Consider the following 16,627-nt stretch of genomic DNA (forward strand, 5'->3'; position numbering starts at 1 on the left):
AATGACTGTGAATGTCCAAGAAAGAAAGTCATTGAAATAAAGGCCATCAAGAGGCATCTAGAAGTCTCCACACATAGGAGATGTGAAAATGAAGATGAAAGCTACTAAAAAGTGTTTTGTTGAACCTAGCCAAACCTAACCCATCAAATGTCCCCGCAGTGAAGCCTGCTGTTTAGGGATGCTTCCTTAAATCAGGAATTGGAAAGAGAAACATTCTTACTGCAGAAAAAATAAAAATAAATAAATAAATAAAAATTCTAGTCGACAAGAGCACCAGGACTGATAAAACAGTCTTCAAATAGTAATGGAGATATAGCATGTGGGGCAATAAATGTACTGGTCTAATTTCTGCCGGGAACAGTTTATCTTAAGCTGGACATTCAACCTATTTTGAAAAAAATTGCAAACATTGCATAAAGACTGAAGCTGTGTCTCAAGATTACAAGTGCGCATGGTTTTCACCAACGCTGTGTACAGAATTATTAGGCAAGTGAATATTTTGACCATATCATAATTTTTATGCATATTTTACAACTCAAAACTGTATAAATTTGAATGCTTATTGGATTTAAGCATATCAGGTGATGTGTATCTGTGTAATGACGGAGGATGTGGCCTAAGGAGATCAATATCCTATATCAAGGTGTGCATAATTATTAGGCAGCTTCTTTTCCTAAGGCAAAATGAGCCAAAAAAGATATTTAACTGACTCTGAAAAGTCAAAAAATGTTTGCAGAGGGATGCAGCACTCTTGAAATTGCTGCGATATTGGGGCGTGATCACAGAACCATCAAACGTTTGGTTGCAAATAGTCAACAGGGTTGCTAGAAACGTGTTGAGAAAAAAAAAGCCGCAAAATTAACTTCCAAAGATTTGAGAAGAATCAAACGTCAAGCTTCCAGGAACCCATTATCCATCAGTGCTGTCATATTCCAGAACTGCAACCTACCTGAAGTGCCCAGAAGTACAAGGTGTTCAGTGCTTAGAGACATGGTTGAAGACAAGGTTGAAACCCGACCACCACTGAACAAGACACATAAGTTGAAACGTCAAGACTGGGCCAAGAAATATCTGAAGACAGATTTTTCAGAGGTTTTATGGACTGATGAGATGAGAGTGACTCTTGACGGACCAGATGGATGGGCCCTTCACTTCGACCAGCAAGGTGGAGGTGGGTACTGGTTGGTATTATTAAAAATGAGCTAGTTGGACCTTTTCGGGTTGAAGATGGACTCAAAATCAGCTCCCAAACCTCCTTCCAGTTTTTAGAAGAAATTTTCTTCAAGCAGTGGTACAGGAAAAAGTCTATCTATCAAGAAAACCATGATTTTAATGCAGTGGAATGCTGAAGTATTCCACTGCAAGCTAGTAAAGGCCTCAAAGATGAAAGAATAATGACATAGCCCCCTTCCTCACCTGATCTAAACCCTTTAAGAACTTGTGTGCCCATCTTAAATGGGAGATTTGTGGTGAATGAAAACATTACACTTCTCTGAACAGTGTCTGGGAGACTGTGGTTGCTGCTTTACAAAAAGTTGATCGTCAACAGATCAAGAAACTTACAGACTCCATGAATGGAAGGCTTATAACTGTTATTGAAAAGGAGGGTGGCTATATTGGTCACTGATTTTTTTATTATTATTTTTTTAAAGGTCAGAAATGTTTATTTGTAAATTTTAAGTTGTTTGTTTATTCCCACTTTAACAGATGAAAATAAACAAGTGAGATGGGAACATTTTCATTTTTCATTTAGTTGCATAATTCTGCACACTAATAGTTGCCCAATAATTGTGCACAAATAGATATTCTCATAAGAAAGTCAAAACCTCACTTTTACTTCCTTAAATGTTCAGGTTTGAGGTTTATTAACATTTTGGATTGACTGAGAGCACTGGGGCCTGTTTCATAAAACAAGTTTACCAAATAAGCCGGGTTTATTTCAGTTAGTCTGACTTATTGTCAGTTGATTTGGTCAGAATAGATTTGGTCAGACCCTCCATAGACAACAAGGGTCCTTACATGATCAAGGTCCAGAAACGTAGCAAGGAGATCGGTAAAATAATTGATGTGACATCAGGGGTTCCACTGTAATTTTACGAAGCTACGAGAATACTTTTTGTGCGCAAAAGAAAAAAAAAAGACTTTATTCAAATTCGTCTCCTCCACGTCACCCTAGTGCCATTTAGAAGAATATCCACTGAACACAAACAGCGTATGCTCTTCTATGTCAGCTGCACCACACGGATACTTGATCTTGACCTTGATCTTGGACCTTGATCGTGTAAGGACCCTTGTTGTCTATGGAGGGTGTGAGAGTTCTCAGATTCCATCAAAAATATATTAATTTGTGTTCCGAAGATGAACGGAGGTCTTACGGGTTTGGAACAGCATGAGGGGTGAGTAATTAATGACATTTTTGGGTGAACTAACCCTTTAAGCCTTCTGTCTATTCCTTAGTAAAAGTTTTTTGTTGAAACAATTATAGAGGCTGTGTCATCTACAGCAAAAAGTTCTCCAAAAATTAAAGATTAAGTGGACATTTGAATTAAATGTTTGGTCAATAGCCTTTTAAACAAGGATATGATCGTCCTATAAGTGTAACAGCAGCAATTACCAGGCTTTTGGTGCCCTTTACAGACATTTACAACATAGACACCATCACAAAATTTGTAATGGTTTTACTGGTTATAATGGGACTTGTATTGGTTTTAATGGAAACTGTAATGGACCCTGTGGGTCTCTACTGGTAATTGGTCATCTTCTATTGACTTGTTAAAACCAATAAATCCTAATGGAATATGTCCCAAAACACACTACAGAAAACCATTTTTTAATGGTTAAAAATTGATGGTTTGTAATGTTTGTAATGGTATTTGTGATTCATTTGTGATGGTATTAGAATTTTCAGTGATGGTTCTATTGTTGTTGTTTTTTTTGTTGTTGTTGTTGTTTTTCAGCAGGGTTACCTCATTGTTTTTATATAATGCATTTTAAGTCATTTTAAAGGCTGTTGTTGGCTTAGGTTTGTTTTTATAACCACAAAAAAATACTTATTATTTGAATTTTTGGTTAATTTGCTACAAGAACCATGATTTATTTTTTATTCCTGTTAAAACCATGGCTAACTTTCGTGAGGGAACATGGAAACTCAGAGAGAATATTAGATGCGTTGGTGGTGGTGAAATTATTACCGACATTAAAACACCGACATTTTTTTTTTGAGCATCTGGGATGGTGCCCCCCCTGGGAGTTGGTGCCCTATGCAAACTGCATACTCTGCGTATAGGGAGCGGCCAGAGGTGGGTAGAGTACCCAAAAACTGTACTCAAGTAAAAGTAAAAGTAATAGTCTGAATAGTTACTTGAGTAAGAGTAAAAAAGTATCGGATAAAAAAATTACTCAAGTAGTTAGTTACTAGTTACTTTGGATCATATACTGAATATAGTCTATTTTTATTTAGATATATAGATATTTAGATACATTTTTATATATACATACATATACACACACTGCCGTTCAAAATACTTTTAATGTTTTTTTTAATGTAATTTATTTCAGTGATGCAAATCAGAATTTTTATCAGCCTAATTTATTATCAGTGCTGTTCTTTTTTAGCTTTCTATTCATAAAAGAATCCTGAACAAAAAGTCAGAGGTTCCAAAAAATATTAAGTCGGCAAAACTGTTCCCTGTTGAAAAAACCAGCATATGCTGGTATGGTATGTTTTGAAGCATGGTATGCTGGTTTGGGCTGATTTAAGCTGGTCATGTGCTGGTCCTAAACTGGTCCACCAGCTCAAGACCAGCACATGAGCAGCTAAGGACCAGCTTAAACCAGCATAAACCAACATCCCAGCTTCAAAACATACCTAACCAGCATATGCTGTATTTTTTTTCAACAACACTGGTAATAATTCAATATATTTGAATGATTTCTGAAGGATCATATGACTCTGAAAACTGGAATAACAGCTGATAAAAATTCTGATTTGCATCACTGAGTTAAATTAAATTATATTTTAAAGTTTAATTATGTATTATAAATGTGTATATAGCCTATGTATATAACCTCTGACACGGAGAAGAGTGAAAACTCCTCACATGACCGCTACAGAACATCAGCCTGACTATGTCAGACTTCGTACTTCCGCTCAATTTCAGTTCGCTTCTGTACTCAGTCTGATATAGCAAACCATCTCCCAGATTATCTCCGGCTCTGCAGCAGCTGGCCAACCAATGAACAGAGCGCGGGCTGAGAGCCGTGACGTAGACGCTAAGCGCCGAATTTAAGATTGTAGTTTAGGTTAGCAAAATCTAAAATGACAGCGGACATGGAGACACGGGATGCTATTCGCTCTGTTGTGGAGAATAATCCCGGCATTTGCCAACTGAAGCCCGAACAAGAAGAGTGTTTGGTTCACATTTTGAATGGAGGTGATGTTGTGGCCCTACTCCCGACAGGTTTTGGGAAAAGTTTAATTTATCAACTGTTACCGATCGTCAGCGAGAAACTGGGGAGGCCAAAGTCCGGCAAGGCGATAATTGTGGATGCGTAGATTTACTTCAAATAATCTGCAAAAGTCGTTCACAGCCATCTTCACTCCGGTATTTCGCTCGATGGTTTTGTTTTCGCCGCATACCTGTGTTTACAGCGGAAGTTCGAGGCGGCTGAGCCGGCGTATAACATATGTCATAACCAAACGTTATTTGATTGGCTTACGGGTACACCAATGATTTTAAACTTCAGACAAGTGCCCCCCCCACGAGAAAGTAAACGCTTGTCAATTATGCCCTTCCAGACTTTGTCTACGAAGCAAAGCGAAGTAGCAGAGTTTGGTATTACCAGGCTAACAGAACATCTGAACATAACTAAACAAATGCATATTGACGGATATTCTTCCATCTGTTCTGCAAAATGTAAACAAATGTAGCCTTTATTTCTGCAAGCGTAAATATTGTGAAAATATCAATATTAATTGTGTCTAGGCAAAGACAGTCCTCCTGGAATTAACGCGGGTTTGTTGGGTGTTTATTTCATACTCTGTGACAGCTTATTTAATGTATAAATTACACATTGTATTTAATGTGTAAGGTACATGTACAACAAACTGGTAATGTCATAGAGGTATCGTGTACTGTAATCGAATCTATACCTGTGGAACCGACAGCACACGCGGTGTTCATCTAATAAAGATCTTCATAGCTAGCAAACCATAGCCTTTGCAGATTTGCTTTCAATTGACTGTAGATACAAAGCCACGTCTTCAACGCTCTTTCTGTTACAACTCTTGAGTGAGAACCGCTTCAGACGACTCCGTGCGTGCGGCATGGAACTGAACGAATCATTCAAACTGATTCACGAACCAAATTCACTGGTTTGCAAACTGGTTTGATCAAGCCTTCGAACAGAATTGACTCAAAAGAATGAATCAAATTAATCAAAAAGTAGACGGCGCGCTTGGAATAAATTGAAGGATTTTTAACTTGTATTACATTAAGATAAAGTAACGAGAGGAGCGTCGCCCACACGAAGTAAACAAAGTAAAAGTATCGTTTTTTTTCACTAAAAATGTACTTGAGTAAGAGTAAAAGTACCCATTTTTAAATATACTCTAAAAGTATTAGTTACCCAAAAAAATGTAACGAAGTAAATGTAACTCGTTACTACCCAACTCTGTGAGCGGCGGTACTGATTGAACATACCGGGAATGATGATGAAGGTAGATTTGTTTTTATATGCTGTAAAATACATAATGACAGGTTAGCACTGGTCTCCATTTAGTGATGGGTGGTAATCGATCTTTGGAGAATCCAGAATACTACATCTAAGGACTTCACTTTTTTTTTTCTAAAAAGGGTGGAATTTCTGATGGGAGGACCGTTCAAATTTTATAACAACACACCGTTTGTAACGTGTCTGCCCCGTCTGAAGTCCCCGTTGTCCTTATTTGGTTTAGTTCCGTTCCTTGTTAGTTAATTATCTGTCATTGTCCCCACCGAAGTTTGATTACGTTGTTTGCTCTTTTGTTCTCTCTCCTTTAAATATCCTCAGTTCTCCCTTTATGTTTGTCCATTATTAATGTTAAGTTAAGTTAAATAAATGGAAAAGTGCGTTGAAGCCGTTTGATTCTCCCGTCTTTTATTTATGTTTAATTTTGTTTACGCCACAACCACAAAACCATAACAGAATAACGGACCGAACAGAAATGGAGTTTGTGGATGCTGTCGCCACCCTAGCCCTCCTGGATCTCCCCTTTTATAAATTCACCTGGGAGTTTTGTGAGCTCGCCGCGACAACTACGTTGGCTGACTCCACCATCATCGAGATGTTCCGGCTCGGGGCCACTTTCCACCGTCCCGTGGACCTCCCCGACACCACGGGTTTGAGTTGGAGAGAGGCCATTCTTCGGTGTCTGGGAAATGTCCGGGCCCGAGCCGGAACCAGGGAGTTCTCCCTTTGTGTTTGTCCGTTATTAATGTTAAGTTAAATAAATGGAAAAGTGCGTTGAAGCCGTTTGATTCTCCCGTCTTTTATTTATGTTTAATTTCGTTTATGCCACAACCACACGCCCGTAACACCGTTATGGCACAACTTTTATTTTTTATGTTGAAACTGGCCATTTTTCCAGCCCTTTTGGTCTACATTGGGCAGAAACACATGCAGTGATTTATATGATAACCAGGGACTCTGCTCACTTCAAGAAGTAAGAACAAAGTTTTTTTTTTTTTTTTACCAGCATCATCATATTTTGTCTTTTTTCAGTTACATTCTGCTCTCAAGGCCTATGGGGTTCCCTGGGCATCCCCTATTTCCTCTCATCCTATATGGGATTGGATCGCACCACCCTCTGGTCGGCCATCTGTTTCTTTAATATATAGTAAACTTAATGATCACACTGCAAAGTCTCTTTCTATTAAATCTATCTGGAATCGTGAATTAACAGATTTTGATTTATCGGTCGCCTGGGAGAGGGTGTGGTCTAATCTAATTTTAACTTACTAAAAACTTGGCTCATCATCTTATCCATTTCAAAGTCATCCATTGAGCATAAATAACTCCTTACAAGAGATTTAAAATGAAACTGCAATCGACCTATAACTGTCATATCTGTAACACTGTATCAGCAGGTACTTTTCTCCACATGTTTTGGGAATGCGCTATGGGGAACCAGTACAATCCTGCCATGCTATGCTAGAGGAACGACTAATACTTGAACTTGCCTTAAGCACCCAAGTGGGCACAGAGGGACCAAGTATTTTGCAGGGAAGATCCACAGGAGGCAATAGGGCCAAACTTGCAGAGGCCCAGCCTTGAATAATCGTCCCAAGATAACTTAGTACAGCCTCGGAACTCAGTGAGGGCCAAGAGCGTACAGGAAGAAGGCAAGCGCCTGAACACTGGTTTGTCATAAGACAAGTGTGAGCCCATTCATGCAGACAGGACCCGGGCCTGTAAGGCCGGCACCTCCAAATTATAGAACCTGGTAAATGTGGATGGCGAGGCCCAGCCGGCCACCACACAAATCTCTGCGATGGACACACCACTAGACCAAGCTCAGGAAGAGGTGACACCTCTAGTTGAGTGGGCTCTTACTCCCATGTGGCATTGTAGGCCCAAAGAAGAGTATGCTAGCGCGATAGTGTCAACTATCCAACTATCCAACTATGGAAAGTCTCTGCTTCATGACAGGAAAACCTCTGGTGTGGCTGCCGAAGCATGCCGAAGCCTGAACGGGGCAGTACGTTCAACATAAACTCTCAATGCCCTGACGGGGCATAGTAAATACAACTCTTGGTCTTGCTCCGAAGGAGGAAGCGCCAATAGAGTTATTCTCTGTGCTCTGAACGGAGTAGAGAGCACTTTAGATACATAACCATGCCTTGGCTTCAGGACAACTTTAAAGTCACTGGGCCCGAATTCGAGGCAGTTGGGGCTCTGAGAGCAGCCGAGACAGCTCTACGAACCAGTGTTGGTTCCTCCAAAGCGGAGCCACTAACAGAACCTTGTGTTTCTGTTCCCTGATACGTCTGATTACCTGTGGGATCAGGACGATTGGGGGGAAAGCGTAGAGGAGGAGCTTGGGCCAATTGTGGGCCAGCGCATCCTCGTCCTTCGAGAAATAAGTTGGGCAATAAGAGTTGTCTTTTGAGGCGAAGAGGTCGATCTCTGCCTTGCCAAAGATCTCCCAGATTCTCTGAACCGTTTGCGGGTGGAGCATCCACTCGTCTGAGGGGACATTACTCCGAGATAGCATATCCGCTCTTTGGTTCAATTTGATACATGCGTTGCTCTCAGTGAAAACAAGTTGAGCTGAGCCCATTCCAAGAGGCGTTCTACCAGGATGAAGAGACGCCTCGAGGATAGACCGCTCTTGCAATTTATATAGAACACCACCATCAATGCTGTCTGAAAGAACAAGGACGTGGTGTCCCCTTAAGTCCGGCAGAAAGGTGTGAAGGCCCAAACATACTGCCAGCATTTCCAGGCAGTTGATGTGTAGTCGACTGTCCTCTTTCGACCAGTGGCCGAAAGCCGGTTTGCCGTCGCACAGCGCTCCCCAACCCATGTTGGAAGCGTCTGTCGAGACCACCTTCCTTCTGCAGACCATTCCCAGGGGCACGCCCTGCTCTATCCACTGAGGGTCTTTCCAAGGGGCCAGGGCCCGGTTGCATAAAGCACCTTAAGTTTTTCCCTTAAGTATGACACTTAAGGCATGATTTCCCCTTACCTAAGGGAATGACTTAAGGGTGTTGCATACAATCACTTAAACCATTCCCTTAGTTAAGGGAAACCGTTGAGTATTTCACGACAGCGATCCAGGTTTTGCCGTTAAAAAAAATCTACTGTTGCCTATGGACACGTTATTTGTTAATGCAGATAGCGGTGTAAGTTTTCACAGAAACATAACATTTTCAGGGACTAATGTGAATAAATCTATATTTAAATGCAACGAGACAAGATAGTCATTTTATTTGTATCCAAAACGAGGTGATGTGAACATTATGAAGTGCTAAACACTCCTATGCAGTGTATTTTTCATTCATACTCTAAGCCGGAGGGCACTGTCGAGCTGAAAGTCCAATCCAGACACATAGAAGTATCTTATGATGGAATACAGCAGCGATCGCTGCAGCTAAGCTGAATAAAAAGTAGAAATGTAAACACAATAAACACACGATTGCGAAAATATATTTTTCATGTGTGTTTTTCAAGTCATCTCCCAGGTAATATGTATGAAAATATTAAAGAATATAAATGTGTTCTCGCATGACGCATTCACATTTGAGCTATTAGCTGTATGGAATTTGATAAATGTGAATAAAGCCTAAATTAAAATCTGTTATAAAGCGGGAAATTGTGTCTTGCAGAAGATAGAAGACTCGCTGTGTAACACTTAGAGTGTTACCTTACGGTATACTTAGGAAAATGACAGTTAAGGGGATTTATGCAACACTTAATGGGCTTTAAGGGACACTTAAGAGAAATTCTAAGGGTTTATGACGTTTCACCTAAAGAAAGTCTTAAGTGTCATTTAAGGTATATTTTATGCAACGCCCTTAATTGTAAGGGAAACTTAAGGGCGATCTTAAGGGAAAATTACACTTAAGGTGCTTTATGCAACCGGGCCCAGGGCTGCCACGCAGGCCTGATCCACCTTGATACAGAGGCGTCCGAGATGCCAGGCATGGAACGGAACTCGTGGTTTCAGCCAGTACTGAAGGGTACGCATGCGAAGCAGGCCCAGCTGAATTACCGGTGACGCGGAGGCCATGAGGCCCAGCATCTTCTGAAACACCTTGAGAGGGCGAGAGGCTCCAATTCTGAACAAGGCCGCGAGCTGCTGTATGGCCAGTGCACGTTCTAGCGTGACCACCGCCCTTATTTGGGCTGCATCGAAAACTGTTCCCAGGAACGATATCCGTTGGATGGGCAACAGCGCGCTCTTTGCAAAATTGACCCTGAGTCCCAGGCATTCCAAGTGGCTGAGGAGTAAGGATCTGTGAGATAGTAGGTCGTCCTCAGACTGGGCCAAGATGAGCCAGTTGACGAGGTTATTCAGAATGCAGATTCCCATCTGTCTCAGCAGGGTCTGTCTGTCTTTGTAAAAGTGCGAGGAGCTAGGGACCCGAAGGGAAGGACCATGCATTGATATGCCTGATAGGGCTATCTGGATGTGAAAGTAGGCATCCTTCAGATCTAGAGAAAAGAACCAGTCCCCTAGGCGCACTTGCGAGAGGATCTGCTTCAGTGTAATCATCCTGAACGGCCGTCTCATGAGGGTGCGGTTCAGATGTCTGAGATTGAGGATGGGCAGTAGGCCGCCATCATTTTTGGGGACAAGGGAGTAACAGCTGTAAAAGCCTGACTCACTCTGATCTGCAGGAACCGTTTCTATGGCTCCTTTCACCAGCAAATTCATCACCTTGGAACGCAGGACGTGTGTGTCCTTGCTCTGAGCCAGGGACGGCCTGCCAGGACTCGGCCCGTGTGGCAAGGGGTTGGATCGTTCAAGTGGTGGGCCTCCTAGGGAGGACCTGACACTCGCAATGAGTGGAAGAGGAAATTTTCTCTCTTTTTGAAAATGTTTGTGTTTTAATTTTTCTGCTATAACAGCGGTTGGTTGTGTGGGAGCAATTCGAACGAGCTCAGTGTTCACGACAAACAAAGTATTTACAACAAACACACTGCCTTCGGCACCCAGAACTGAATGAGGTGCTTAGAGGCACAACAGAGGCTGTTTGGTGGTGGCTGTAACGAGACTTGGCCCCCTCATCTTCCTGTCCCACAGATCAGCGCCGGGGGCGCCGGGTCTAGCACTATCAGCGACGACGGGGCTCAGGCTTGGAAGCTGGCTGAGCATCTGGAGGCACAGGCTTTGTGGGCTGCCGAGTCGGCGCCGTCTTGGGGTGAAGTGCCTCATTGCCTGGGACATCTTCTGTGCAGCAGAGAAGCGTTCAGCAAAACCCTTAACTGCAGGTCCAAACAGGTCTGTGGAGGAGACCGGGGAATCCAGGAAGGGGACCTTGTCCGCATCCTTCATCTCCGTTAGGTTTAGCCATAAGTGGTGATCGAGCACCACTAGATTGACCATGGACCTGCCAATCGCTGGAGCCCTCGTCTTTGTGGTGCACAGAGCCAGATCGGTCGCACTATGCAGCTCCTTCAAAGCTGCGGGATCTGAGCTGGACTCATCCATGCAGCCGAGGAGTTTGGCCTGGAATACCTGGAGGACCGCCATGGAATGAAGCGCCGAGGCCACCTGACTAGCCAATGAGTAGGCTCGTCCAGCAAGCGCTGAAGTCATCCTACACGGCTTAGACGGGTGGGCGGCCTTTACCTTCCAGCCGATGGCCGTGGGCGGGCAGAGATGCGTGACCACTGACTCATCCAGGGGAGGCAGTCTGTCATACCCTTTTTCTTCAGAGCCGTTGACAGACGTGAGAGCGGATGAAGAGAAGGGACGTAGGCGGGCCGAGTAAGGGGTGCGCCACGATCTGGTCAGTTCTTCATTGACCTCTGGAAAGAATGGTGAAGCTCATTGACGAGGGGCCTGACGGCACCCTGGCAAGAACCATTCATCCAGCCGACTGCGGGTGCGCTCCTCCGGCAGAGACCAGTCCAAACCTAGCTCTTCCACAGCTTTGGACAGGACGCAGAAAAGTTCGGCATCCATGCCCATGCTGCCCGTGCTGGCCGCGCTGGGCTCCGAAGACGGCAGGGGGCAGGGTTGTAGGACGAGCCCAACAGCTCCTCCACATCAGAAGCAACCAACGACATGCTGTCGTCCATGACATCACACTCACTCCTACCGAACGAGACCAGATGCAGACCACTGCTGCAGATGCTGAAGGCGGCGGGGAAGCGGCGAGTCAGACGAGCAGAGGGTCTTGATCCGCTGCAGGGCTTCTTCCACGGCGAAGGGCTTCGAGTCTCATAGTGAAGATCAGAAGTCATCGCTGAAGGAGAAGAAATCTGAGGATCCTACGGCGGAATGCCTGCTTATATAGCCAGATGGCCCCGCCCATTCTGGTGGGCTCTGGCGGACTTTGTCGCCATAGGCTTGTGCAGCTCATTATTGAAAAAGGCTTCAGTCATCGGAGAAAAATTTGTTTTTCCCCATAGCATCTTAGCAGACGCAGTACGAGTGAAGTATCGATAGGGAATAGCTGTTACTTCTTGCCCAACTGGTTAATGAAAACAAGGATATAATTAAAGGAATATCTGGAGTTGGAATAGCCGCCAGAACCAAACTGCCAGCAACAGCCATTTTAGGATAGTTTGTGATTTGGTCATAGTGACTTAGAAGTCGCCTTCACTACTCCTGACGTTTCACAGATTTAGGAGCTAGTCTTAGCACTAAAACGCTTTGTAAAATACTCTTAGAGCAAACAATTAGGAGTCCTAAATTTAGCACTGACATGCCCATTATTTTTAAGATTTTCTCCTAAATCAGCAAGTTGTGAGCTACTTTTAGCCTTTAGATGTTTTGTGAATCCGGGCCAAGTATATATTGTAACCAAGTTTTAGTGTAGCTGGTTCAACAGTTTTGTACATAGCTGGAACTTTACCCAGAAAGGTTGATCTTCAGGATCAGTACTAATCACTAACACTAAAGCTGTAGTTATATTCTAAACAAAAATTTGCAAAGAATGTGGACTAAGGTTACGAGACACTGGCATGAAAGTGAAGCTGTGGAAATTGTGAAGAAATTCCATCAGAATTTAATCATCTTGTTGAGTCTTTATGTCAACACATTATTAACTTTGAAATCTGGGTCAGTTGCTCTATTGCCCTCATCTACTATCTGTCTTTCACACATTTTACATCCATAATTTTATGGCCAGGTGGAAGCAAAGTTTTTAAAAAGACACATACAGGAGACGTTATTCAAAGCTGCAGATGTAGGGCAACATTCTTTGACTCACTCAAATACATTTCATGGGTATGTCAAAACATCTTGAAGGAAAAGCTGAAATTTTCTGAAAGCACCATTTTTGACAAGTAGCCTATAGATATCAGATCACTACTCTATCCAAATCAAACATTTCATTACACAAGAACAAGCTGTGTCAGGATACTTGTACATACATGTTGGCTTTTAAAGTCAGAAATACTAAGAGAACAAAAATTGGGCAGTTTGCCAACTTTATCTCCCCAAACAAACAGGCTTTGCTATAGCAACATGCAGTGATGTCTGGCTTCATTTCACGTTCACACAGTCAGTGTTTGGGATTGACAACGACATTACAACTGATGTGACAAGGTGAATTATACTGTTCATACAACAGCAAGTTTAAAAGTATTTTTACAAATATTATAAACTGTTAAATATCGATTTTCGTTTTTGAGGGGTTACAACACATTCAATTTTACAACCTGAAATAACCTTTCCTTGCCAAGAAAAGTTCAAATTATCAGATAAGGCTTTTTTCTGGTCAGTTCTTAGAAGAGGTGTGTTTAAGTCATAGAATGTATAATTTTCCTGTCATTTTTAATTAATGGATTAACAGATCTGGACAAAAATTCATTGTCATTGACCCAAATATCAAAGATATTTAATGCATATTTAACGTAATCTAAGGTACAAATTTAGTCGTCAAATCTGTTTTTTTTGTTGTTGTTTTTTTTCATGAATACAGGAATATATTCAGCACTAGCATTCAGGATTAACAGCCATATTCTTCTGTGTTAATAGCACAGGTGTGTAAGAAAAGAATATTGTATTCTTTTACCCAAATAACAGAAGACAAGTTGCAGGGTCAAGACTCTTGGTCCCAGGGCTTAGTGAGCTGATAAAGGTCAAGTGGGAGTGCAGTTACTTTAGTAACAAAAGAAGTTACTTCAACTCCTTGGAAATGAATCCAGACCTTTCCTTATTCAGGGAATGTATTCATTGACCTCATTCACTTATCTTGACAAGCAATAGCATTTACTTTAGAAAGATAGTTTTAAGTACCAGCAGCAGTTATTTCAAAAACAAAAGTGAAAAATCAGAACCAGTTCTGAAACATAAAATGTTAATAATATGGTTAGTATAATTTAGTACACCCATGAATTTCATGTGCATCTTCTAAATGAGGCATTGGTTGACAGCACAACAGTCACACCTCAGTTGCTCATCCTGATTTCTTTATTAATGGGCAACGCCATTATTTTGGAGCCACTGGGCAGAGGACGCTATAAGAAAGCTTCATGTCATCAGGATGGCTGAATGGGCAACCAGGGAGAAAAGCTTTTGGAAACATGGACAATCACTAATTGGATGAGAGATTCATTGGCAATGAGGAGCAGGCTCTTATGCAATCTGAATGATGAATGGGACTGAAGCTCTTATAGTTGTGCACATGTTTGCTGTATGGGTGGGCTAAATTTGTTCGTTCTTTTAATTCCAGCAATGAACACGTCCAAACCATATTTCACACTGAGTTAAGGGTTTCCATTTGAATTTACAGTTTAATTTATGTAATTAAGAAGAATGTAATGGCTAGACAGGAAATGATCTTCCTATGCGGTAATATGCTGCGCAGCATATAAGGATTCATTTTCCTTTTTTAATTAATTTTTCTTTTCTTTCTTTTTTTTTTTAATGAGAAGATATTTTGTAGTTTTTGTTGATGAAATTATAGCAATAGTTAACAAGCCTATAAAAAATATAAAATATGCAAAAGAAAAAAATCTAAAAGCAAATATTTATTTGAAAAAATATCCATTATGATTACATATAGTAAATACCTGCAGTACGAGGTAAGCAGTTTTGCGTGGCATGTTTTCTATAATAAATTTTGACTGCTCCAGACATCAACTGTTTACATCATCTGAATTACTGTAATTACGAGTTTCCGACAAAGAACCATTCAGGTCTTCATTGGACTCGTAATTACAAGTTGGAAACTTATATGAAAGCTAGGTTATTCCTCGCACACATCATATAAACAAAAACAAAATGGCAGCGGCCTCCACAGTTAGCTTGATATCACAGTTTGATACGTCATTTGATTAGGGTTAATGATAATGGTGCATTTGCTTTGTTCTTCAACAGTTCGTAATCGCATACAGAATATATTAACATAATGATTAAATTATTTTCTGTCATTAATAGCCAAGTCCCACATGAATCCATTTTGGCGATTCAAAAACGAATCTGAGGACATTTCTCGAAGTAGAATTGCTGAGTTGCTATCTTGTAATTACAGTAATTCCAATACAATGTGACTGCAACATAAGACACAGAGTAAACTCTGGTTCAAACTCACAATGACGACTGTATGATTATTAAATGTTGACACTAAAAATGGGAGAATTTCAGTCTGGTTAAAAACAAAAACATTTGAGTAGGGTTGGAAAAATGCAGTCCCTCTTAAACTTTCCAGAATATACAAGAAACAGAAATAAGAGGATCTCATCCAGAACTAAAGTAAGAAAAACGCAACACAAACAAGGTAGAAAGACGCAATGTTGAGTTGCATAAAACTTCAGTTCATTATGCACCAGGACAGCCTGATTCAGTGAAATGTGGGGTCATTAAGCTCTAGAACAGATCGCTCTGACCACAGTACCGATCGTCGCTTATGAGTCACTTACTCAATGTACATAAGAGCTGAATGAATGAACAGGAGGGATTTTCACTGGCTGAACTGTGGTGTCCAGGCTCAGGTCTATAGTGTCATGACCCCGCCTCGGTCCAGGGGGTATTAACACTGTATAGGAAACCATGAATGATAGCAAAATGACGCAAGATAGAATGGAATGTGTCCATGGAGTCTGCCGGCCATTGAAAGTTACGGCCATGAGGGTCATGATCAATTCCCTCTGCAGCAAGCATCTTGTGAGTTGTTTTAAGTTAAGACCGTTTTGTCCATATAATGGAATTTGTTAAAGTATTAAAGGAAAACATACATACTAGAGTGGTAAAATTTCTATTCAGAACCTAAGTTCTGAATCCTACCTGTATTTGACCACTCTGACATTCAATATACAATACAGACCTGAATCAAGAAAACAAGATGCCAAAACATCTGAATAGAATATTTTCCATTATCATAATATGTAGTATCGCTCGCAGGACACTGAAGTATGTGATTTTTCTTTAGGCTGCACTTGAAATTGCCTTCATTCATCAAACTAGTGTCTGCAACAGCGTGCTAGAACCTAGAACCTTACAGATACAAATTTCCATTATACTTAAACAGGAATCTCCTGGATACCACCCAACAACAAATGGTCATTCTTAACATTACTGTGTCCATGAAACAGTATAATTGTGATAGCAGAGTAATATATTCATCAACAGCAGTTCACCGAAAATGACCATTCTTTCTCATCATTTACGATGTCATGTCGATCCAAACCCATAAGACTTTTGTTCATCTTCGAAAAACTAATGAGAATATTTTTTAATGAAACCTGAGAGATTACTGTAGCTCCATTGAAAGTCCATTCCACCAAAATACTACAAGTTTATAAAGATATTGTAATATGAATGGGGATGATCAATTATAGTATACAGAAACTGAAATGCACTTGTGTGACCCACATAAACCAGTGTGACTACTTGAACATCAAGAATGTCTGGAAGAACTTATCATATTTGATCATATTTGTGTGTTTTGAAAATGAATAAGGGTGA

General features: G+C 41.2%; 1 protein-coding gene across 3 annotated transcripts in view; it reads right to left on the reverse strand.

Annotated features, from left to right (window-relative positions):
* grb10b (growth factor receptor-bound protein 10b) overlaps window positions 1–16,627 on the reverse strand; it is a 108,182-nt gene that overhangs the window by 88,994 nt on the left and 2,561 nt on the right. The gene's annotated exons all lie outside the window — the stretch shown is intronic.

Source organism: Onychostoma macrolepis, chromosome 16 (genome assembly GCF_012432095.1).
Source record: "Onychostoma macrolepis isolate SWU-2019 chromosome 16, ASM1243209v1, whole genome shotgun sequence".
Taxonomy (NCBI): Eukaryota; Metazoa; Chordata; class Actinopteri; order Cypriniformes; family Cyprinidae; genus Onychostoma; species Onychostoma macrolepis.